This window comes from Harmonia axyridis, chromosome 1 (genome assembly GCF_914767665.1).
Source record: "Harmonia axyridis chromosome 1, icHarAxyr1.1, whole genome shotgun sequence".
Taxonomy (NCBI): domain Eukaryota; kingdom Metazoa; phylum Arthropoda; class Insecta; order Coleoptera; family Coccinellidae; genus Harmonia; species Harmonia axyridis.
This window is the reverse complement of record NC_059501.1, coordinates 14,523,350-14,550,491: the sequence shown is the minus strand read 5'-3', so window position 1 is coordinate 14,550,491 and position 27,142 is coordinate 14,523,350. Positions and strand designations below refer to the sequence as shown.

The window sequence follows — 27,142 nt, the reverse complement described above, 5'->3', positions numbered from 1 at the left end:
CCAGAGCAAGGAAAAAAATATTGGATATGCCCTCAGGAGAAGTGCTAACCGTAGACACGTGTTTCGGGCTTTCGGTCCTCATCAGTACGGTGAAAAAGTGTTAGATGAGCAACATTTGAAGAAAAACAACAAACAAATGGAGTTCACAACAGAAGCCACCCGTCCATTTGTGGTTTCCGCAGGAAGATCCAATATAAATACCAAATAGCAGCGAATGTTGTATACGTTAATGGGTCAAGGACCAAACACTTAGGCGGACCAGTTCTTAATACTCAAAATGTGATAGCTACGAGTCCTTAGGATATTGTCAGATTTACCAACACTATTGAACTTCTTCTGGGTCTGGTTGAGCAGGGTATTGGAACAAAAGATCAAAAGTCTACCTTCGGTGGCACAGTGGTTTGGGAGACGGCTGTGATACCGAAGGTACCGGGTTCGAATCCCGGCTAGGTCATGGATGTGTTGTACATGTTATGGTATGATGAGGTTACATGTAAGAGTCAAGCTAAATGTCGCCTTGTTGTATCTAATTGAAGAATAGAGTCGTTTAAAAAAAAAAAAAAAATGATCGCAGTTCTGTAAGGCTCCAACAATAAACTGATGTAATCTAATCTTGCTATATTGCATTGATCCTTCCTCCCCAAGTACACGAGTCATGAATTTCGAAGGCAGAAAATCAAGGAAAAATTGTATTGCTCGAAAACTTGACAAAAAGCATTCATCAAATTGAAAACATATTTCCTCGTCGATATTAAATACAATATTACTCATCTGGTGGTCCCTATTTTCTATGTGTTCTGCAAGGGCACATATATTTTAGGGAGGACAAGGAGTTTATGAGCTTTAGCAGAACACATAACCAATTGGGACTAGGACTCGGTCAGAATATTGGAGAGACCAACATTAGGAGAAGGTATCTTCTCGGAAAGCATCATATTAAACGTCAGTGATTGTCAAATGAATTCGATGAAAGTGGATGAAAATAGTCTTTGTATATGAAAAAATATTGTGAAAATTCAAACATATAGAAACGTTTTTTGTGATTGGGCATTTGCAGTAATCGATACCGAATGATGTAGGTAGTGCTATATTCGAGGACCACACAAAAATTAAACGCGTCAAATCATTGAAATAATTCTCCTTATTAATTCTGATCAGTTTTTTACTGTGATATTGCATCATATTTGTTGAGAAAGTTCAGTCCATAAATGAACAAATTGATTCAGTGATTAAGGAATATTCTGGGATGAAGTTAAATTATCGAGTTCGGAGAAAAAACTAGCATAATATACAATGGAAGAACGAAATCGTCCAATGGGGCAAGGAAAACCATTATTCATCATATATTGATTACCATTTCTTGAACAGATGCCAATTATTTACTGCCAGATAAACATAGCCGAAATCTTCATCTCTATATGTCACTGTCAGGACCAGATATCCATTTCTTGTCAACCCAACCGCAATAATTGATTTGCGGTCCTTCACAAGTATCACGCCTATCCTGTAAATCAGTTACTGCTCGTATTCTAGTGGCCGATAAGAATTACCACTCTTGGCATAAAATCATAGCCTCATAAAATTCTGAAAAGTCGTGCTCGAATTTCTTCTCCATTTTACTAGATACTTCTCCATTTTACCATTTCCCCATTATAAGGTTATTATTGGACAAAGTAAATTAAAAGAATATTGGAGTAGAGATTTTCAGTTTGGATTCGGTCAAGGAAAAAATTAACCTCCCCTGAAATTTTCATTTTACATTTTTTTTTATTACAAAAATCGAAGGAAAAGTCATAAATTTGGTACTATACCTAGTATAGATTCAGAGCTTGACTTGATTTCAAGGCAAGCTATCAAATATCAGCTTTTTTAAAATAGACACATAAATTAAATCACTATAAATCATAACAAAATAAAAACTAATAAGAAAATGAAGTTCTTCAATATTGAGAAACCTCCAGGCTTTGTTTGATTTCATAATTTCCCATCCAGGATCTAAGACACATGAGGCATCTGATAGATTTGTCGCCTAATCTAATGCGGTTTTTTGTAACTGTAAGAGCATCTCTGGAAAATTGTCTTTCAACAGGAGCTGAAGATGCTGGCGTTGATGAAAAATCCTTGGCCATTCTGGCCAAAGGACCCCGCACGTTTCTTATGGGAAATGGCTTTCCGTGAATTTGGCTGTATTTTTGATATGTTGTAGTTCTTGATAAACTCATCAGAAGTGTCCATAACCACAAAGCTCAAAAATGGACAGTTTTCGAGATATGGAGCTTTGAAAATGGATTTTTTGCAATTTTCGGGGTTTTTGCTCATCAATCGGGGAGCTCTCATTTCTGGTTGGAATGGAATTTGGATGTTCGGCGGCCAGAACCCGACTGAGAAATGATTTTCTTTGGTTATATTAGGCACCGCCATCGATAATTTTTTATACACTGCTCCACATTGGCTATGAAATGAGATACAAAATCCAAGATCTTCCATACATCTTTTCATGCCACAAGATGACGCCAGAATAATTCACATGACCGAGAAACGATATATTGTGAGATTTTTTTAAGATAGACCATAATAACTGAATCCTCATCCTGAGAGTAACATTCATATTATTAAATAGTATTCATTCGTATGTGTGAAGTTCAAAAAGTTCATTGAAAAAAATAGTATTTTCAAGAATTCGTGGGTTAATATCGGAAGTTCCATTCATAGTTTGATTCAGTTATTATGGTCTCTCTTAAAAAAATCTCACAATATGTCGTTTCTCGGTCATGTGAATTATTCTGGCGTTATCTTGTGGCATGAAAAGATGTATGAAAGATCTTGGATTTTGTATCTCATTTCATAGCCAATGTGGAGCAGTGTATAAAAAATTATCGATGGCAGTGCCTAATATAACCAAGGAAGATCATTTCTCAGTAGGGTTCTGGCCGCCGAACATCCAAATTCCATCCCAACCAGAAATGAGAGCTCCCCGATTGATGAGCAAAAACCACGAAAATTGCAAAAAATCCATTTTCAAAGCTCCATATCTCGAAAACTGTCCATTTTTGAGCGTTGTGGCTATGGACACTTGGGATCAGTTTATCAAGAACTACAACATATCAAAAATTCAGCCAAATTCACGGAAAGCTATTTCCCATAAGAAACGTGCGGGGTCCTTTGGAGAGATATTTCTGAAACTACCAAAATCTACCAATAGATTTATTAGAAATATGAGAAAACCACTAATAAAATCTCACTGGCGAATGTTTCAGTCTCTCGGTGCTCGAGGAATACCCCTATTCAGTCTAAACGTGCACGAGATTGCAGAAATATATGACGTGCGACGCGTGGATATCAAGCTCAAGTATTATCAAGTGGCTTGATATGAAGTCAAGCAATAAATATCTAAAATCAAGTCAAGCCAAGCTCAAATATGTAATTTTTCAAGAGCTCGATTATCAAGTCAAGTAGTTGGTTAAAATGTCAAGCTACTTGGCTTGATGAATCCCTAATACCGTTACCGAGTATTATGTTTTTAAGTGTTCTCCAGAAATTTTCATTTCAGTTCATTGACTGATTTTTATCCTTTTGAATCTGTTAATTTCCAATGCACAAATGGTTATTTTTGTTCATTATTTTTCATTTCTAATACATATTTCAAGAAGTGATGAAATTTTAAGGAGCTTCTAAATTTTTTCTTTGACCAACGTAAAAAAGGGTAATTATTGGAGATTATAAACCAATAATGAACTAAACAGTGGTTGTAACATCTGTTGAACTTACACCGCCCGAAAAGTGAACTTCGACCTACAGGCGAATACCTCTATTCTCGTAAAGCGAAAGTAACAACACAAGCACCATACTTTATATAAACTTTCAATTTGGCCTGGATACCGCTTCTTTGAATATCGATCTCGAAATTACCCTCTAATTCCCTTTGTGTAGGGTTGTAATTGTGCATATAAATATGATTTATTCAATATTTTCATAGAAACTATTTTTAACTTGAACAACATTAGAATTGATTACTTTCGTAGAAAGCTTATGTCCATCATTTTTTCCGAGATAATATCTGCGATTCAAACTTTTCGAATTGGGTCAATTTCATGACTACCCCTTCGACAGGTAGCGCGTTTGTGACGTCACTGACTTCATTGATCGGTAAGCTTTGCAAAGGTCCTGCCCTATATGAATTATTCAAGGTTCTTTCGGAAACTGCAATCCATAAAAATCGGCGAGTATTTCCTTCCAGAATTTCTGTTTTCTCCCTTCGAATGATTCTCGATCGCTGCCTGAGTGCTGCTTATTTACATCGTAGAATGCCATGCATATTTCATGGGAAGGTTGGAAATTATGCAACTTTCGAAAATGACAGATGAGTCGATTAAGCACTGTTCTTCTACGATGAATTTCTTGCGTCTGAATTTCAACAGTAGCATTATTAAAACTCCTTTAGAGTTAAGACAGGATTTGATATGAATATCAATTGTTTGATCAATGAAAGAAGCAAATAGACCTATCTTTCTGTGAAATTGATCGTCAGCGTTTGCATTGATGATTGATGATATTACCTAAGTCTTATCGGAATCTCGAGTTTTCGTAAAATAGTTTCGAAATTGTTTTTTGAATATGGTTTCAGCATAAATAAATGTAAATAAATAACAGTACCTACAGGTATTTTTCACAAGTCTGATTTCAAATTGGAATTGCCTTCTTCATCAACTTCTTCATGAAGCAATCAACCATACTTGAAGTTTCCACAGATGACGTTTCAAAATTTTTAGAATTGGAAAATTGAATAAAAATGGATATTTTGAATCATTCAATATATGGAATTTTCAATCAATAGAAAATCACATACAATAATTGGTTCTAATTCCGCATTGATTTAATTGGTTCTAATTCCGCAATTCCATAATTTTCCCAGCAAAAAATGAAAAAACATAGTTGAAAAAATTCATTTCTCTCAAGAATTGAAACGTAATCAGGAAATTAAAATTAATTAAAATATGGACTTCTTTGAATTTCTCTCTAGTCAGACAAAAATAGTTTATGAAAAATTCACCTAACAAAATAGAAAATTCTCCCAATATGCGAACACACTATGCGAGTTGTTTACTGCTCAAGTGCAGCATTGGACTGCGTGCCGCGTGGTAATATGTTGCCGGGCTCACAGTTCTCGAAATGTTATCGAACTGAGTATGATACTCTGTCCTTCATGAGGCAAAATCACTACTTTTCTCAAATTTTGCTTCTGTAGCTACAGGTGTAAACATTTACCACGGAGGAGTGAGCTTGTACATACCGAAGCTAGTAGAAGCTTGTGATCACTTTTGGAATGAAATAGTTATTGACGTACCAAGATGTTTATACCTCGAGGGCGGCGAATCGCAAATGAGAGGATTTTTTATATTTAAATTTCAATTATAATTTTGTTTTTTTTTTCTAGCGAATAAAACTGCATTATATTGACATTACGAACCATCAAACAATGGCAATAGATATACCCTTTGAAAATGTGATAAATTTGAACAAAAAACTAAAAGATAGTGACGCAGTCGGTAGGATTCGAACCTACGCTCCCAGAGGGAATCTGATTTCTAGTCAGACGCCTTAACCGCTCGGCCACGACTGCTTGTGAAATTGAGTACACCAGTATACAATTTTGCCGATAATTTGAAAATGATTAATTCTTCAATCATTTTGAATTAATAATCACCGAAAACTAATAGAAAATTGAGGTAGAAAGGTAGAGAGACGAAAATTGAATTAGTGATTAACCAATAGTGAATCTTTTACATATACACATCGAAATTATATTAGATATTATAGGTAGGTAACGTATATCCAAAGTCACTTGAACTAGTCCATAAAAACGCTTGGTCCCTTTGAAGTAGATATCGCAATAAATTCACTGGCCCCAAAGGAATTTCTGGAAACTTGGGCAACCCTTGGACTTTGGATATACTATACCTGTAATCTATATCTGTAATCGTCAGGCCAGCGAGAGTAATTTTGGCCCCTGAAGCATTCTCGGTGCCTCTGCTGAAAAAGCATCAATAAGATAGTTTTTCTTGCAGAAATGGAAAATTCACTATTTTATACATTTATAACTACAAATTGTGTAATTCAGGTTTATATGTGATTTTCTTTGAATCTATTCCATATACAAACATATACAAAAGTATTCTGTGACAATAATAATTATTTAAGAATTTTAGAAAAACTAGTCTGCCCATTGCATTGCCCACAAACTATTTGAAAAGATCAATATAAAACTAGTGACTTTTGAAGGGTCCCGCCTTCTTGGATTCGAAGGATATTTCAGGTATTTCAGTTGATTATTGCATTGTTTCCCATGTTACTCATATCAAATTCCCATATCGTTTCCATAGAAACATGCACACAAGTTTTGCCTGGAAATATGGCGATTTTTGTAGAGCGCTACTTACGGAAGAAGATGGAACTACCGCTAATACCAAGTTCGAGTCGCTAGAATCATCCTAAACTAATTCTAATAATCAGTGGACGTGCCTGTAATTTTAGACATAAGATTGATGCGGGTAAACAAGAATCAACAAATTTCAATGTAAATTGAACATCATATACCTACTTTCAAATAAAAACAAAAAATGGCCACTTCTGCTGTGAAGAAAAATAATAGTAAACAGTTTAAAAAAATCTCGTCATTCTATAGTATAATAAAGCCTAAGACTTCAACATAAATAAATACTCAAAATAAACTCCTAAAATTTATGCTATCCTATGTTACGAGTATTTTCACCTTCCTTTCAACATATTTGTGAAGGAGTAATCGAAATTGAAATTTTCAAAAGTAAATATCCATTAGACCTTCGAAATATGAAGGAATATATAATTTTCATAAACTAGCAAAAATTATAAAAATTATTGATATATGAAGGGACGACCAAAATTTAGTCGTAAACAACAGTTCTTGTTCTTTTTCCACTCATTCAAAAGAAATTTAGATAGAATAATATTAAGAATGATAACTTCAAGTTCTCCTTCTGGTTGGACTAATTATTGTTTAGTTGTTTTGATTTCTTGAAGTCATTGATCTGAATTGGCTGGAAGGTTAAATCAAAGGTAAGGTGCTCTAGTTTTATTGATTTATTACTGATTGAACCTAAACAGTGCAGTGTGTACAGGAAATGAAGAAATCATTTCCATACACTCCTTTCATTGGAATTTTCTGAGAAGTTATTATAACTCCATATATTAATTTGCATGGAAAAAGAATTGAAGATCATATTCAATTTCACACTATTGGCGATTATTATCTCTTTTAATGCATAATACTATAAAATTATGAGTTGGAAAAATATCAATACAAAATTTTTTTGAATGAATATGACGCAGCGGGAGTCTGACCCAGAATATCTAATTTATTATGAAATCAAAACAAAATTCATAAAACTCTGAAACTATGAGTGCTTAGACTTTGCGGTTGAAAATATAGAACTAAGCATCTTCCTAGAAATATTTATTTTTCATTTGAGGATTATATGCCACAAAATGATAATTTTTAATTCGATTCTTCTCCACAAAATGTTTGGATCAAGATATCACATTATTACCAAATGTATAAAAATATATTATAATTTCGATATTAGCACTTTATAGTACACGGTGAATTAATGATTTCTTCTAATTATTATACTTAATTACTCATTCTAAAAATTACTTATATTCTGAAACTTAAATTGTAAAAATTTCAGTTAGAATAAAATATTTCTTTCCTCAGCAATTTTGGATATATATTTTATTGGAAATATCTAATGAATCAAACACATTTATATAGTGCATTGATGACCATTAGCGACTATCAAAACCAAAAATCATTAATAATACATAATTTGTGATATAATAACTCAATTGAATATACCACAGAGAATTCTAAACAAGAAATGATTTCTGCGGTGAGAGTAATTGAAAAATTACTCAATAAATACGTAATATTTGTATCAACTCGAAGTGGTTATTATATCAACAAATCATACATGAAATCTAGGACTGAACGCATTTGTAGATTCACCGAAGTAAAACCAACATTTATGATAGAAAAATCATTAGAAGGTCGAATCTTTAATATGAGTAATTTTATTGCGAATTCAATTTTCAAAACATGTTGAAATACTATGGAAAAAATCCACTGTGGAAATTAAAGAGAAAGTCAATAATAGTGCCAAAAAAAGTGAAAATTTCACTAATCACCATCCTCACTAAAAAATTCGAAGTTAACTTTTAGTGATTTGATGATTCAAAAATTCGATTATAAAAAATCAGGTACCCATTTGTCGAAAAACGAAGCTTCAAAAAAGTACACAATTATGTACCTTTATGCAACAATTTTCATAACATAAGGAATTGAGATTTTATACATCGGGATCTCTTTCAATGCGAGTATACATTTCTGTGGGCGCAATTAGTTAATGAAAGAAACGAATTGAATAGGCTTTGGAAATAATTTGTTCGGTGTGAAACAGAATTCTGTGAATTCGAACTCCGAAAGTATTTAATTGGTATTTGTTAAAATTCGAAATGTATTTCCGGGAAACCATGAGCTGCTTTCGGTTCCAGGTAAATTCAACGAGATGAAATGGGGTTTCCAATGTAGACTGAATTTCATTCTCAGAATCCTATCGATATCGAAATGTTGGATTTTACCATTCTCATTTTCTGGATTTACCTTAGTATCTACCTATCTAGATCAAATTATTGATTTGAATTTATAACTTAATTTTCTATGAAATATAATTCTCTTGAATCTTCATAGCTTATTCAAAATTATCTTAATTCATTTCATTTTGATAGATTATTGCTATACCCACCTCATCAAGGATCAATGGATTATCTTAGTTCGAGAAAAGGATACATAAATTTTTGAGGGAAAAAATCATGAAAAAAAATATTGCTCTAAATCCTATATACGCCCATTTCGATAAAATTGAAAAAAAATGTATTGCCAAAATGTTAGTTACCTACCTTCTGAATATAATATTTTTCATCCCAAAGTCATAACATTCGCAGTTTTGGAGAAATAAATTTTTGATTCTTATTAGGATTTCGATTTCGAAATGAATTACTCCGAGTTCAAATTCTGCCAATGAATATTTGTCGAAATTTTTAAAATTTACATTTATACTTTTTTTTTTCTTTACATTTTGCTACCTATAACATATTCGAATTCTAAACGCTTCCTAACGCCGCCAATGTGTTGATCCGCCACTGTAGTGTTAATACTTATACAAAACTTCTTCCATTTGTTAACAACGACTCCGTGGCGCAACGGTAGCGCGTCTGACTCCAGATCAGAAGGTTGCGTGTTCAAATCACGTCGGGGTCACAATATTTTTTTTTGTCGGTACTGAAAATTCTTATTACTTACGGATCATAAGGCTGACGTATCAGACTTATAATCAATTGGACAGTTTTTTGATGAATACTAAAGTGATGTAAAATAAATCTGATTGTTATTTGAACGTTGAATGGTCTTTGATAAGATTTGGTACTGATGGCATAATATCGAAAGGGGGAATATCAAAATAGAACCTTTCAAACATGCATTTTTCATGTTATTGATGAATGACATTTTGTTGAAGTCATTCTATGTTTTCATGGCATGCTATAAATTAGAAAGTTTTGACTTCAGATTGGTACACAAAAGCCTGAGCTAAAATCTAGTTGAAAAATTTAATGGAAAAAATAATATGAATACCTATTTGAACAAGTGCCAGAAATCTTAAATATTCATTTAATTCAAAATGCTGTTGTTGATAAGCTGGATTTCGGTGGTCCTGAATTCGAAATCGGAGAGAGAAAGATTTTTGTAACTTATATGGTAAAAATATTTCTCACTAATTGAACCACTAATTGGTACGTAAACGATGTCAGGCGTGTTGAACTGTATGCATTATGTTTTATTGTCTAATTTGTGGAGTTGATAGTTCACTTGTGAACTAAAGAACGTAATGAAGATAGTAGATAGTCGTGTAGTCGTGTTTCTTTTTGTTTGTAATCTTGAGAGATAGCATTTAGTTGTCTGGAAAGATTTTTTGAATGTGTTTTTTCGGCATTCTTCTAAGTATATCTGATACCTCTATTATCCTGTCACATGTTGTAATTTTTCTGATTTGTGTTAAGCACCTAATGAGTGATTTAATGTTGAAAGGATATACAGGTGGTCCAGATTTTAGTTCAATAAATTTGGCGTCGGATAGAATAACTTTTTTCATGAAAAAAAAACAAACATTTATCCTAACATGCTTTGTTTCAGAGATACAGGGTGTTAGAGTATGAAAAAAATCAGTATGTAATAATACACTAGTATTATTGAATTCATTGTTTTCATTCTCAGGTATTGAAGTAAAGAACGTGTAGTGTTTCAAATTAGGTAATGATCTCCTGCCAAAATTACCTAGTGCTAGTGACGTAGACACAGAGATGCGATGATTCTTTTCCTACTGCAAATCTAGGCTACAGTTTTGCCGTGAAATTATTTCATATCTGAAATCAACGGAGTTTTAATGGAAAAATGTTTCTGGAATATTTACTTAGAGTGTAGATACTTTTTTCGGAATAATCGAGTACAAAGCAAACACATTTAAATCCACAAAAATCTTCGAAAATAAATTTTTCAAATTCGAGATAAATCGAAATACAAAAGTTAGTGTAGTTCATTATAACGCTTTCAAATAGTATTCAATTGAAAATTTCAGAAAGAACATTCATCAGACGCTTGAAGAATAATACATATTCACGTAATTTGTTCAAAATGTGAGCCATTTTTTTCAATCCACAGCTTGCAGCAACGCAAAATCGAACGATTCAATTTTGTTAAATGAGTAACCATAATTTATTTTTGCAGATAGGTTCGATTTGCAATAGATTTCCTCGAGAACGGTACATTTAATGAAAAAATTTCAAAGAGAACTCTCTTTGGAGTAAAACTATGTCGATTTCAGAAATGGAATAATTTTCTCGAATAAATACAGAGGCGTTGATTTTCTATAGGAAAAAGTTCATTGCACCCCTATATCTACGCCACTGGATAATTTCGGCGAGAGACATCTAATTCGAAACATTACATTATATAGACTTCGATATCCAGAAATCAGAACAATGACTGTAAAACTACTAGATTCATAAATAAAATTTGATTTATTTTCAAATTTTAACATCCTGTATCTCCAAAACGAAACCTTGTTAGGATATATATTTTATACAACCTTTTTATCATTAAAAGTTGTTTTATTCGACATCAAAGTTATTTAATTCAAATCTGGAAATATATTAAAAAAAAAGTTAAAGTCAAATATTGTTTATAAACTAAACTTCATATTTTGATTGTTCCAAAATAATATTCCTCACTATTATCACTCCATAGTGCGTTCTGTTAATATCGTGTTTTCAGAAAATATATTGTTATGTTCAAAAGAAATGAATAATATTTTTTTATGCAAGCTGCACCATGAGATATAGGAATAAATGTCTTCTACAGCCATGAGAAGCATAATCGAATAAATTGACCTAGATAAATTCTTCAGGAAATGAAGTCTCAAGAAATAATTCTCTTGAACCAGATTGATCTGCTTTGTTGTTTATAAGCAGTTAATTCTTTCCGAAGAACTATATGTATGAAAGATAGTAGTTCTGTCTATTACAACCGAATTTTAACAAAAATATCAGTAGCGGTAGAAAGACAATGAATTAAATAGATTGCAGAAAATTTTTATAACCTATTATAATATAATTTTTTATACCTATTATAATTGTTTTAATACTGATACCAAATGGAATATAATCTGATTATTTTTTGCATAATTTCAATTTCAATAACATCATATTGTAATTCTCATTTATTTTATAGAATTGGTTAGAGTAACTAGGTGTAGAAATAATAATCTTTATTAATTTATTCTTACCCCTACGTTCCATTATATTCAAATATTCAATGCATAAGTAAAGAAACATGTAGGTATATCCTTTGATATTTTAGCACATATTTTTTCGCATGAATAACAATAATAAATGCACATTACATTGGAGGGTTTGAACTTTCTTTGTATTGAAATTAAATCATGAGAAAGTCAGGGCCATTAGTAAGGTTAGGACATTGTGGTGACTGAAATTGAGTTTAGTGTCATTGTGTTATACCTATCTATTTTTTAATTGTCAATTCTCACAAAAATGTTTTTTCTCCAATTTTTCTTAATTGTGAGTGGTTTAGCACAGCACATTATATTTGTCTGAAATTTCATGCAAAAAGAATTTACAGTTCTCGATGGACTGATTCTTGAGAATAATCTTTTGTAATTTCTGAAAAATGTAGGTAATCTTGCTTACTGATTGCTGTGGAAAGTTTAGTATTGGTAGATAATACCTACTGATAAAAAATAACGATTTTTATTCTTCTATTCGACATGGCTCTTATTGCGTATGCTCAATGGAAGATTATATTGTTCTCAATATTGTTAAAAATTCATAATCAACATTGCCAAATATCTCATTTCTGTGGGCGGTAATATCCATCAGGCGCTTCGAAGATATGTAACAAAGAATGATGCGAGTTTATTTTGTTGTATCAAGATCAAAATGATTTATGCATTTAATTTCAGTTCAGATTTGAATGCACCATGGATTTCTGACTTCAATCAACAACGCAAATTTTAGTGCTCCATTATACTCAATTTCAGAATCCTAAATCTGAACTTCTAAACTATTGATGTAAACAGCGGATGTTCAGTTTATCTGATTGATCCTGAATTCGCATATAATAATTTTCAGAGACCTTTTTTTGATGAATCTACAACATTTATGGGCCAACAAACCTCAAATGAAAAGTAGTATGATTTTCTATTATCTTCAGAATTTCGAATGATTGACTTTTGTCCTTGTCCTACTATACAAATTTCATAAGAATTAAGACGCTTTGACGGGATCGATTTTTTAAATATACAGGCTGAGTCAAAAGTGCTCGATGGGTCGATAACTCTTGGAAATTTTGGGCTAGGAGAATGATTCAAATTTTGACCGAATTGACAAAATTCAGCGCATAAGCTTAAAATAGTATTGACTCAACAGACTGGTCCAAAAGTGGTGAAACACGACATAACCATTTCTTCTTCAAATGATAATCACCAATTTTTATATCATACTCATAAATGAACTTCTCCATGAACTTCTTATTTCGAGATACTCCACTTGTCATCACTTATTTGTGGTACATTCTGACCAAGGCCACTTTTTTCGACAAATTTAATGAATATAATGGTTTTATTGAATTCCCGAAGAGTATTCAAGTCTTCTGCTTATTCACGGATCACTCTAATGGTTGTCCGAAAGAAACTTTTTTTTTAAATGATCTTTAAAAAATGGCATGGAAGGTGGCTAGAAATGAATACTCTTCTCTTGTTAGTTTCTCAGAAAAAATGAGAATGAGGTATCAGATTTTGTCTATCACCTCTGATTTAGAAGTGAAGGGATAAAACATCGAAATTTACCCACCCTATAAAATAAAACCCGAAAAAAAATCCGATCGTGTGAAAAAAGTATGCAATTCCAAAAAACACCTCTAAAGAAGTTTCATCTCAACCTGCCCTAATTTCCCTCTACAACCTTCGCGTCAAGTGCAATCGCCTCACCTCCATCCCAGTTACCTTTGCATTGACCTCCAAGAAAGATTCGCGATCACGTCCCGCTAAAGGGGGGACCGCGCGACCCCCCTCGCCTACCAAACCGCTGGACGTGCGACATTGAAAGAAATTTGTGACCAGTCAATGAAATCCTGCCTCCGCACTCGTTTAATGACTGAACCGCACAATATGTACGTTGCAACGCGGCCTGCCGGTAGTCCACAATTTACCGACGGTAATTTAGTAAAACGAAATCGTTAAATCGGTCCACGGACGATTTGAGTTCTCGCACATTTCCCGTCCGACCGGTGCCGCGTGTTTTCGGCCCTTTCAACCACCCAAATTCCTGTGTCTGTGCGCGTTTCTGTGCCCTCCTAGGAATTTTTGTGCCGTTCGGTGTGTACGTCTAACAGCTGATTTGGACATTGCATGTGCGTTGACGGTAAGCGATGTTTTTTTTTTCATTGTGTAATAAACAAAAAAAAAGAGGGAGTATTCGCAATTTTTACATGTCTCCAACATGGTTGTATTACGTTGTCGGATTGTGATTAACCTACATATTTCCAAATTTCAGATATCGTTATGAATGTATATTATATTAAGTGAAATATATTTATTTGAGTGATTCTCGATTAAATATGCCAATTTGAATATTTGGAATTAGATATTTTTCCTGATTGTCGAATTTATAATAAGCACAATATCTATTAATTTCTGTATCTACCGGTTGAAATCCAAAGTTTGGCAAATTTTGCTCTCCTTGTGTTTTTGTCCCTTTCAACCACCCCAATTCCTTTGTCTGTGCGCGTTTCTGTGCTGATCTAGGAATTTTTGTGCCGTTCGGTGTGTACGTCTAACAGCTGATTTGGACATTGACGGAAGCGATGTTTTTTTTTCCATAAAGTAATAATAGTCCAGTAGACAAATACAAAAAAGGGTTCTGCTGGAAAAAATTCGGAACTTAATACTTCCGAACTTCTACAGGTTGTTCGGGGGACTCTGTGCTAACTTGAGGAGGGCCGAAGAACCTCAACATTTCCGGACTTTTTTCAGTTTTTTGCTCATACACTCTAAACTAAGTAGTTTTCGACCAAAACGTTCATTTTTAAAGTTATAGAGCATTAAATTCTCTACAATTTTGTATCCACAAACTTTTTCGTTAACCTAATATCAATTGAGATACAGTCGATCAAAATTATAGTCCGGTAGAAAAAGCAAAAAAAGTGTCATCTGCTGGAAAAAAAATCCGAACTTAATGAAACTTCTACAGATCGTTCGGGGGTGTTGTGGGATGATTCTGCCGAGTTATCCAACATGAGGACCCTTTGCTAACTTGAGGAGGGCCGAAGAACAAAAAACATTTTTTTTCGGTTGTATACAATCATTCTTTCCAATTAATTCTTGGTTATTATTTATTGATTTTACCCAGTTGATCAGACTATTAAGGTTCAAAATAATTATAGGTTGATAGGAATTTACAGTTAGGTGATAACATTCCACGATTAAATTGAAATATCTACTCTTTACATAAACATAGGCTTTTAGTCAAAGCTACCTTCCCTCTCCACCTCCCTATGTTTTAATATGTCGATATTGATGTTTAATTAGTATAATTACCATAGAAAGAATTAAATTATCTACAACTTTGAAAATGAACGTTTTGGTCGAAAACTAATTAAGTTGAAAGTTATAAGCAAAAAACCGAAAAAAGACTAATAATGTTGAGGTTCTTCAGCCTTCCTCAAGTAAGTACAGGGTTTTCATGTTGGATAACTTGACAGAATCATCCCACACCACCACCAAACAACCTGTAGAAGTTTCATCAAGTTCGGAATTTTGTCCAGGTAAAATGTATATATCTACTGGATTATAATTTTTACATGTCCCCAACATGGTAGAATACGTTGTCGGATTACGTAATTCTTTCTAATCCACTATTTTACTATTTTGTTTTGAATGTATATTACATTGATTGAAATATATTTGACTGATTCCCGATTAAATATGCAAATTTGGAATTAGATATTTCTCCTGGTTGTCAAATTTATAATAAGCAGAATATTTATTATATTCTGTATCTACTTGTTGAAATACAAGGTTTGGCAACTTTTGCTCTCCTAGTGTCATCGGTTGTTGCATGTCGTTTGGCGCGCTTGAAGTATGTTTTCTAAAAATCTGATATATTTAGGTATTGATTCCAATATATTTTGAGTTAATACGAAACGTTGATTCACTATGGGACTATGCGTTCTTTGTGAAGAAACTCGCTAGTTGAGTGAAATATCATATCACTGATATCTCATCATTTTCGCGCGCTTCATGTCAAATTTGATAGTTGATGTTGGGGGACAAAATTTGCTTACTGAAAATGACATATGCTCCCTCTATCTATGTTTATTACCCTGAGTTTTTTCAATAAGACACAGATTCGTGGTGGGACAAAAATGGGTGATGTTGTTTCGTGTCTAATCACCGAATGATCTAATGCTTTTTGTTAGGAGTTATTTGATGGATCGCGAAATTGGTTGCAACCAGGCTATCTCGGCCTTTTCTCTGAATAGAGTTATTGCCACGAGCATCAAGGTTACATTCTGAAGCAATTACATTCTTGAAATCAATTAAACTTATTGCGGTAATAGTTTGTATATTCCATTATTTGAATAGGTGTAGGTTGTTTAATTCGTTCGCGCTTATCGAATATATACCCGGTGGGTCTTTGGTTGTTACATATATTATAGAAATATGTAGATCTTTTATGTTATTTATCATTTTTCGTTGAGTTTTGGTGAGATGGTGTGACAATTTGAAGAATACAATATTTGTATACCTACCTGATTGTGCCTCTTTTATTGGGACAGATAAGAATGCCATTTTCAACAACTGTTTATATCATATGTTGGTAGACCATTGAACTAGTGTGAATCTTCTGATGGAAGAATTGTTTGCCGAATCTGTATGGAGGTTTTAAAAGTGTGAAAAACTCAGAATCAAGAACTCCAAAACGAGGTGTTTCTGCAGAATGTCCTATGTCTGCACTTTCGTTAGTTGTTTATCATTCTTGCAGATATTGATGGTTTTGCGATGTTTCACTTGTTTTTATTTTTCCTCTAACGTAGAATTGAATAGTCTACAAAAAAATATAGATGCAATAAACACAAATGAGTGCGAGACAAAGTTCATTTATTCAATTTCTACCTGATGCAAATTCACCCGATATGAAAATAAAGCGAAATTTTCATTTCCAATAATTTTAGTACTTAAAAAAATTGAAGTACTTGTATAAAGTCTAAAAAATACATTGTTAAATATATAGAAAGTAATGGAGACCATCATAAACATGACTTGCCATCGGGATTTCCAAAATATAAAGATGTTTAACAACATATTACTGACCTATGTTTATACATCGTTTTTACATCGATGTTCAAAAAAATGTCTTCGAAATTGCATGAATTACGTTGTCAATTTGAAATCTTGCCCTGCATTTTCACAGTATAGGTTTCTGAATGTGTAGAAACCAAAAATTGATAAAAAAAAAATCATCATTTCGTAGATTAGAGCTTTTCGTGCTCTATCGATGAAATTGATTGTAGGATCGTGAAAAAAAAACTAAGGTATATATTTTTATAGATGAATTTACAGTTCAACAAAATCTAGAAAACGCTTTGTCACATATTGCGACCTCTTTTTATGATATCAACAAACGTTCCTAATCGATTGAATCGATTGTAGGACGTAGAATGTTAACAAAAGAACATAGAACTCAGGTGAATTTTATCAGTTTCAACAAAATTCTAAAAAAACGTTGGCACTTGTTTCGACCTTGTTTTATAGGTTATTATTTATGATAACAAAAATTGTCCGCCCTATCGGTCGACAATGGATTTCATCAAAAAGGAACACATGAGGAACACATAAAACCAGTTTGTATCACTTTTTCAGATTTTGTTGAACTGACTAAAATTCAGTTTGTTAGCATCCGTTATACGGCTAACAATCGATTTAATCGATTAGAAACGATTTCTTTTGTTAAAAAATAACTCATAAAATTAGGTCGACAAACCTCTTTTTATATTTTGTTGAACCTGATTATATTCATCTATAACAATTTTAAATTACCCTTTAGTAAAAACGTTCTGTAATTCATAAAAATCTGGAGATCCAACTTTAAGTTAGATAATAATTGATTGATCAATGGAAAATTTTCGTAGTTGCGATTGTCCATGCTTAATTAATTTTGACAGATATGAAGTAATTGATAATAGTTGATAGTTATCATTGCTAGGCTACACTTTTCCCTCCGGCGGAGGGAAAAGTAATTCATCGTTGACATAGCAACACTTTTCTCTACAACGGAGGACAAGTAGGACTTTTCGATGATCTTGTCAGTGGAAATATGACGTTGTTTTTCTAACGTCTTTTCGTCGACTTCATGTCTGTCAAAATTGATTTAGCATGACAACAGTAACTAGGCAAATTTTATATTGATCAATCAATTATAATGATCGTTAATGTAAATCTTATTCAAAGTTGGAATGAGGCCAGTTATGTCCCCAATAACCACCCTCCTTGTTACGCCTATGACAGAAATATTATTGGTATAAAATATACAGAAAAACTTCAACACTCACAAATCGGATAATATCGGCAAAATTATATTACTCCCTTATTTTGTGACCTTCGTGACGGATAACATTGTTTGAGGAAGGGGTAATTGTGCAGGAAATGAACGAATAATTTTTCTTGAAAACATAATACGTCAACATTTTGACATCTAAGGAAGGCAATGCTTGTGTAGTGAAGTCTTGCTCATTTCTAATCGAACCGTATGCATCAATTGTAGAGCAATTCAAATCAAAATCTTTCAATTTTTTACAAACTTTTTTTAACTTGTTATCGGCAAAATTAAATCACTCCCTGATTTTGTGACATTGTTTGAGGAAGGGGTAATTGTGCAGGAAATGACCGAATAATTTTTCTTGAAAACGCAATACGTCAACATTTTGACATCTAAGGAAGGCAATGCTTGTGTCATGAAATCTTGCTTATTTCTAATCGAACCGTATGCATCAATTGTAGAGCAATTCAAATCATTCGGTTTCCGCCTACTAATCAAGAATCAGAGGATAATTCGATAGATTAATCACAGACGCAGTTACCGAACACCTGCAGTTATCCCAACATTTTTAATTGGCATAACTGACAAATTTCAATAATGTCTAGTTTTGATTGAGTGGTCGGAAATATTCCACTGATGAGAGACCAGTTTTTTTCTCCTAGAAGCACGTTATATTCAGGTATAGCGAGCTTCAGGCGAAGAAATAATTCGTCGTTTTTTTTTTACATTGTTCGAGTTAAAAGGGAATGCATGTTGGATAGAAATAGTTGCATGTATTCTCTTTCAAGTTTATCATCAAGGTTCTCAGAAGCTCATCAAAAAATTAAAAGAGTAAATAACCTACAGGTACTTCAATAAACAAAAGTACTGCAAATTTTTCCAATACAGCAAGTCTCATAATTCTTTCCTTTTCTTACGTAGAAGTACAACTTTGCTTCCGCCTTTTTTCCGGAAATTCCAGGCTTTATTGTGAAAAAGTGGTTATAGGTACGTTCATGATTCAAAGTATTGTCCATCGCTTGCCACTACTTTCTTGACCACTTTCGCAACATGGGATCGTGCATTGTCATGCTGTAAAATCACTTTATCATGTTTCTCGTTGAATTGCGGCCATTTGTCTTTCAATGCTCTGCTCAAACGCATTAATTGTGTTCGATAACGATCACCTATAATTGATTCAGTTGATTTTAACAACTAATAATACACAACGACGAGCTGGTCCCACCAAATATTGAGCATGACCTGGGAACCGTGAATATTCAGTTTGGCCTTCGAAGTGAAAGCATGGTTGGGATATCCCCATGATTTTCTGCGCTTGGGATTATCGTAATGAACCCATTTTTCGTCTCCAGTCACAATGCGATGCAGAATTCTCTTCCGTCTTTGCCTTGCAAGCAGCTGTTCACAAGCAATCAAACGCCGTTCAACATCTCTCGGCTTCAACTAGTACGGCACCCAATTTCCTTGTTTCTGAATCATTCCCATGACTTTCAGGCGTTTTGAGATGGCTTGTTGCGTCGCTTCCAATGATCCTGCCAATCATCGTTGTGTTTGACATGAGTCTTGATCAAGTAATGCCTATAATTCTGCATCTTCGAAAAAACTTTCTCTTACACCGCCATGCTGGTCTTCGACGTCAAAATCACCGTTCTTGAAGCGTTGAAACCACTCTCGGCACGTTTTTCCACTAATAGCAGCCTAGCCATAAGTATTTGAGTGCATACGATGAGCCTCAGCCACAGATTTCTTCATATTAAAGCAGAAAATTAAAATTTTCCACAAATGACGAGAATTTGGCCCGTAAGCTGACATGTTTAATCGAGACTAACTTTATGATGCAGACACAGACTAATACTTCAATGTGCTCACAAATACCTAAGCTTGTATAATTTCTTTCGATTACCACTACAGCTATCTATTGCAAAACGGCGGAAGCAAAGTTGTACATCTAATGTTTCAATGATTCAACTTCATTTTGAATGATAACTTAGATCAATCGTTTGCAGAAAAATCTTCCAATGATTTTCAACTAACGTTTGAGCCAGAACGGTTTATCTTACAAAAAAACTTAAACTATAGGGCGAAATTTATTTCATATATGTATGTCAAATATAGCAACTCAAGCGTTATAAAACTGAAACTGAATTTCAGGAGCATATTTTCATCATAACTCCCCATCTTGATAAAATAACAATGACATCATATTCAATCACATCTCAGGTATTCCTATATACTTTCCAGTGGTCTCCAATGGTGCAATAAGCGCATGAATAGACGAGTGCCCAAAACATACCGATGACAAATTAGTAGTTCACTTTTTTTTTTATTTGCTGGTTGTCATAGTAGAGGGCGTAATTAACACTTCAAGAACCGAATAGAAATAATTCGTGGAAAATTTATTTTAAGATTGTTAGTTTCAATTAAAAAGGAAATGCATGTTGGAAGGAAATAATTACCTATGCAGATTATCTTGTATGTTTTATTTTTCAAGGTTCGCAGAAACGTACCAAGATATAAAAAAAATACGATATACTTCGAAAAACAGGAAATATTATCAGCAGATATTTTTATCACGAATAACGTTAAAATTTATTCTCTTTTCGATGCCAATCATTCATCGCTCAAGTCCATTATTGAAAAAATTATCTTTTGAGTTAGAATGTTTCGGAGAAAATCTTTCAATTTCTATTCATTTCCCTCTATTCCACCTACTATTTTCCTCGTTCCAATTTCCAGCAGTCACAAACGCTCAATTTTGAATTAGAAATGGTTTCTAGATGGAAAAACTCTATGAGAGCACCTGTCAGCAGTTTTTTAGAGATTACTCGCTGCAAAACTTGACAGCTATGGTCATGAAAAATTACACCTTTGATAACAAATAATAATGGTCTCATGGAATTTTATGGAGTATGATCAAGTATTTTGTAGAATAAAAGGAAATTATGAAACATCAAGTAAATTTGCACTGATTAGATATTTTCACCAATTTCATAACTCGTTAAAACCAGACCATTTCCTATTGAAAAATACGAGGAAAATTTAACGCTGAAAGTACATCATGCGTTAACACATTTAGTATCGTTCAAATTTCAAATTAATTGAGTAGACATGTATCAAGATGTATCATCCATATCGGAAACATTATGAACGCTTTATTGAGTGCAGGCGTAAGGACATGTGCACTCAAGTTTTATTCGTTAACATACCCAAGGTTTCGTTTACTGAGAAACTTCGAGTTTATCTTTGACGAGGCGATAAACCTCAACTAAAACACTGTGCAATCTCTTTTCTCCATCACTCATCACTCTAACTTGCGATGAGTTTTGAGTATAGTATATCCAAAGTCACTTGGAGGAAGCCAGAATATTTCGATTATACGGGGTCAGTGAATTTATTGCCTAACAATACTTTCAAATAAACCCAGGTATTTAGCGGATTGCGGTATCCACTTCAAAGTGACATCTGGCCAAGCGTTTTTATGGACTAGTTCAAGTGACTTTATATATACTATACCTAGGTGGCGTTTGATTCGGTGGGAAAATAAATACCGGGAAATTCAAATTTTCATTATTAATTGCAGCTTCAAATATTGTGTATCTACGATTGGCAACTAGGTGAAATAATTTTCATTTTTGTTTTTTGAGAAAATTTCATGAGGCGAATTTCAATTTATTTTTGACAACGGGTGTTTTTTTTCGAGGTATATATTGGTATTACTGTTCAAGATGGCGACCGATTTAACAGCTGTCGAGTGATTTATTCTCAGTTTGGTTTGGGAATTCATCATGAATAGACTCACTCCAGAACAACGCTTGCAAATAGTGCAATTTCATTTCGAAAATAATGGTTCTGTGCGGAATACGTATCGCGCACTACGTCCATTTTATTTTGTTTAGCGATGAAGCGCACTTCTGGTTGAATGGCTACGTCAACAAACAAAACTGCCGCATTTGGAGTGAAGCTAATCCTCAAGTGTATGTCGGAACACCGTTACATCCAGAAAAACTGACTGTTTGGTGCGCTTTATGGGCTGGTGGAATCATTGGTCCGTACTTCTTCAAAAACGATGATGGCCAGAACGTTACAGTCAATGGTGATCGGTATAGAGCCATGATTACTAATTTTTTCATTCCTGAATTGAACAACCATGATGACCAGGAGCTGTGGTTCCAACAAGACGGCGCAACATGTCACACAGCTCGTGTCACAATCGATTTATTGAAAGACACGTTTGGTGACCGCCTAATTTCACGTTTGGGACCTGTGAATTAGCCTCCAAGATCTTGGGATTTAACACCGCTTGACTACTTTCTGTGGGGCTATGTAAGGTCATTGGTCTATGCGGATAAGCCACAAACCCTTTACCATTTGGAAGACAACATTCGCCGTGTTATTTCCGATATACGGCCACAAATGTTGGAAAAAGTCATCGAAAATTGGACGTCCAGATTGGACTACATCCGAGCCAGCCGTGGCGGTCATATTCCAGAAATCATATTAAAAATGTAATGCCACAAGATTATCTTGCGGATAAATAAAATTCATGTCAATCGAATAATCCATCGTTATTTTATTGCAATTTAAAGTTTTATAGCTCTAAAAAAAACACCTTTATATTCTCTCTGCATGTATCTATCTTTGAAATTTCTTCAGTCCTCGTTCTACCGTTGACATTCCATTTATATTTCAGAGAATTTTATTTCGATTGTTGAAAAAACAGCATAACGATCCCTTTGTTATTTATCAGCAACTCCATCGTTACTCGATCAATTCTATTCATGGAATTCCTTCATGAATAACGTACTAAATCGCAAAGCGTTATAAATTCGAATTACTTTGCCATTCCATTATCGAACAGTGTAAACAACAAGCTGCATCAACAAATGTGTATTCGAAAACGAAGATCGTATTCCAATTGATCCCGATAACTGTATTATTTTAATTCGATTGTTTCGATGCGATATTTTGTGCATTCATTTCAGTCGAGAAGCCAATATTATTTCATCGTGAAATTTATTTATTGTCGATGGAAAAATTAATTAATTATATTTGTTTTAGAAAGTTTATGTAACAATGAATGTTTAATGTTCTGGCTTGTACAGAATAATATATATTTCGAATATTATCGGACAGTCAGTATATTTCGAAAGTTTTGTATACTATTTTAAAAAGGAAACATGGTTTTACGGCAATCTCTCAGAACTGGTTTAATTAAAAGTATTTCACAAAATACATTAATATTTTGAATTTAATTATTATTATTACAAAATGGATAAGAGAGGAGGCATACAAGCCTATAACTATCAGGAAAAAATACAGAAAAATTTACATAAAACCAAGACCCTAAAATAAAGAAAATGCTAAAACGACATTAAAGTGCATCCAACAGATTTTTAAAAGTATTCACACTTGGGGCGCCCAAATTCAGGTCCATGCTGTTCAGACTTTAGGGTACATCTTGGGTATGCCTTTTGGACGAATATTTATCTCTCGCAATTTACTCATAGCCAGATTAGGCCATTTTGGCATTTGGTTGTATTTTTCTGCTTTAATATGAGTAAAACTGTGTCTCAGGCTCATCGAATGCTCTCAAATACCTATGGTGGGCCGCTATTAGTGACAAAACGTGCCGAGAGTGGTTTCAACGCTTCTAGAACGGTGATTTTAACTTCGAAGATCAGCATGGCGGTGAAAGAGAGAAGGTTTTCGAAGATGCAAAATTGGAGGCATTACTTGATCAAGACTTGTCTAAAATTCAACAAGAATTGGCACGATCATTGGGAATTACGCAACAAGCCATTTCAAAACGACTAAAAGTCACTGGAATGATTCACAAACAAGGAAATTGGATGCCGTACGAGTTGAAGTGGAGAGATGTTGAACGGCGTTTGTTTGCTTGTAGACAGCTGCTTGCAAGGCAAAGACGGAAGGGATTTCTGCAAAGCATTGTGACTGGAGACGGAAAATGGGTTCATTCCGATAATTCCAAGCGCAGAAAATCATGAGGATATCCTGTTCAAGCTTCCACGTCCACGGCCAAACCGAATATTCACAGTTACAAGGTCATGACGAGTGTTTGATGGGTCCAACTAGGCGTAATGTATTATGAGTAGGTACAACCGACTGAAACAATCACTGGCGATCGTTATGGAACGCAATTAACGCGTTTGAGCCGAACATTGAAAGACAAACGTTCGCAATACAACGAAAGACATGATAAAGTAATTCTACAGCATGACAATGCTCTACCCCATGTTGCCAAAGTGGTCAAGTCATACTTGTAAACATTGAAATGGGAAGTCCTACCCCACCCGCCGTATTCTTGCTCTCTCGGATGATCACTATTCACTTGTTTCGAACTATGGCACAATTCCTGGTTGACCAGCCCTTCCGGTGTTATGAAGAAGTAAAAAATTGTATCGATTCAAGAGATGACCAGTTTTTTAACGCGGGATTCGAACGGTGCCCGAAAGATGGGAGGAAGTAGCGGCCAGCGATGAACAATACTTTGAATCATAAATGTATAGCAGTTTTTTTGCAATAAAGCCTCGAATTCCAGAAAAAAACGTCGGAAGCAAAGTTGTACGCATATTTAAGAAAATTGGATAAAATAAGTTTGTAAATTCACATTATTCGAATAACCAATCTAAAATAATTTTTGTGAAATCAAAAAGTTTTCTAACTTAGAAGACATTCCCCATTCGCCTCCGATTTCAGTTCCGCTTTCGGTTCCGATTCCGGTAAATCACAATTGAAAACTCCGGATTCGACTTCGGTTCCGGTAAATTGGGTAAATCCACAACCGTTACATTCCTAATTCTAAGATATCGACTCGCCAGAACTGTATATTCTTATGTACACAGTTCTGTGTTCCCTCACGGTGCATGTATGAGTTAGCGATCAAAAGCTTCCGGTGCCGAATTTTCGACATCGAACAATTCACTTTCATCTGATCCGACCTTTACCTTAGAGTTTAGATGGAACCCATTCAAGGTGGCGCGCTCAATATGACGTGTACTCGACTGTTCCACTCATACCGATTCTAGAACATCAAACAAAGGGATTCATCTCTTGAAAATTCTGTTCTGGCGCCGGGCCAGTCGGTGGTTTTTCCGGAATGAGTTTTACTCGTTGATTTTTATCGCCACCTCGTTCAAAGAAATATGCCGAGTTTGCGGGCCGAAACATCGCTTTTCTTGCACCTCTAGTCACGCCGCCTACTTAAAATTGCGAGTGAAATTCGTACAGTATTCCAAGTTTTATATAATTCTGGATTTTACATCCGCTGAGTGAGTTTTATGTTCGCGGTTCAAATAGGAGTGAATTCGAGGAATTCACTGACTGGCTGACTTGGCATCAGGTGCTTTTGAGCCCTCTTTCATACCACCATGGCACCACTGAAGTTCTCCAAACTGGATATGTAATGGGTGTTACTTTAAGAGATTGAGAACTTAAAATGATACACAGGGGAACAGCTGTTGTGGTGTCGAGGTTTTTTGAGCTGATTCTATATTGATTTGATGTCTTGAATTGAAATGACCTATTAATTTTTACCCAGGAGCTCAAAAAAAGTAACATTATTTTAACTCAAATCCGTAAGAGTAGTGAACGAAAGTAGATACGAAATTGAATGTTTTTTTAAACAGTCCCTTTTTAAACGCCAACAGTAATCTGCTAACATGTGTACCTATGTCCCATCTTCCTTGGTAGCAGTCCTCCATAACTTTAAATATCTTGGTGAAATCTTTCAACTTGTTCCACAATCATGTCTCCTAAATTTTCTGGAGAACGGTCTAACTGGCTGCATAAATAGTTTATTTTATTACTCATATTGCATCCTAAGGATCTGAAATTATTAAGCTTCTTGTTAACTATTTCTACATAGTTTTGAGCTTTATGTCAAGTAGGTATACCTCCTGCTAGACCAAAGCTATGGCATTATATTCTTCTCTCAGTTTCGTTGAGTGAGCTAGTGGTATTGAACTATATTCATTTCCATTGTACCTACATTAATGGATATATAATAATTTTAGGACTCTCATAAATTAATATACTGAATGAAACCCTTCATCAGATGAAACAGCCCAAATAACTATCTAACATATAGTCCACCTACCTAACATATAGTCCGCCTACCTCAATCATCTGAGATTCGCAGACGATATAGTCTTGTTGAGCACAGACATTCAAAAACTGAACACCATGCTAAATCAGCTCAACGAACAATCTAAGCGAATAGGCCTAAAAATGAACCTAAATAAGACCAAGATAATGAGCAACAATGAAAATAACATTACCATCGATAACGTTACCATAGAAAATGTGGATCATTATATATATTTGGGTCATAAAATCAAATTAGGCAAAGAAAATCAAAGTGTGGAAATAAAACGCAGAATCCAATTGGCATGGGTGGCATTCGGAAATATGAGATATATCTTCAAAGACAAAGAGGTACCCATCAACCTAAAGAGAAAAGCTTACGACAGCTGCATCCTACCTGTGCTTACTTATGGCTTGGAAACCATGGCAATAACCCAAAAAGCAGCAGAACAACTGAGAGTTGCACAAAGAGCCATGGTGAGAATAATGTTGGGAGTTACCTTGAGGGACAGAATTAGAAATAGCCAGATACGTGATAGAACCAAGGTAACAGATGTTATTAAAAGAGTAGCAAGCCAAAAATGGCAATGGATCGGCCATGTGGCGAGACAGGAGCCGGACAGATGGACCCAGAGGGTGATAATATGGAGACCAAGAGGGACAACAAGAAGTGTGGGCCGACCAAAAAAGAGATGGATCGATGATGTCAGAACAGTAGCAGGAAGACAGTGGATGAGATTGGCAACAGATCGTGTGGGATGGAAAAACCTGGAAGAGGCCT

At 34.3% G+C, this 27,142-nt stretch overlaps 1 protein-coding gene and 2 non-coding genes across 7 annotated transcripts in view; 2 read left to right on the top strand and 1 right to left on the bottom strand.

Annotated features, from left to right (window-relative positions):
- Positions 1-27,142, top strand: part of LOC123677445 (potassium/sodium hyperpolarization-activated cyclic nucleotide-gated channel 2) — a 194,291-nt gene that overhangs the window by 55,380 nt on the left and 111,769 nt on the right. The window contains exon 1 of one of the 5 annotated variants that reach the window (XM_045613996.1): positions 13,737-14,082. The exons of the other annotated variants lie outside the window; for them this stretch is intronic. The gene's annotated coding sequence lies outside the window, so the exon portion shown is untranslated. Of the gene's footprint in view, positions 1-13,736; positions 14,083-27,142 lie in introns of those variants that run through there. 5 annotated transcript variants of the gene reach the window in all.
- Positions 5,539-5,620, bottom strand: Trnas-aga. The gene has a single exon. It is a non-coding gene; the product is annotated as a tRNA-Ser (tRNA).
- Trnaw-cca lies at positions 9,281-9,352 on the top strand. Its single transcript has one exon. It is a non-coding gene; the product is annotated as a tRNA-Trp (tRNA).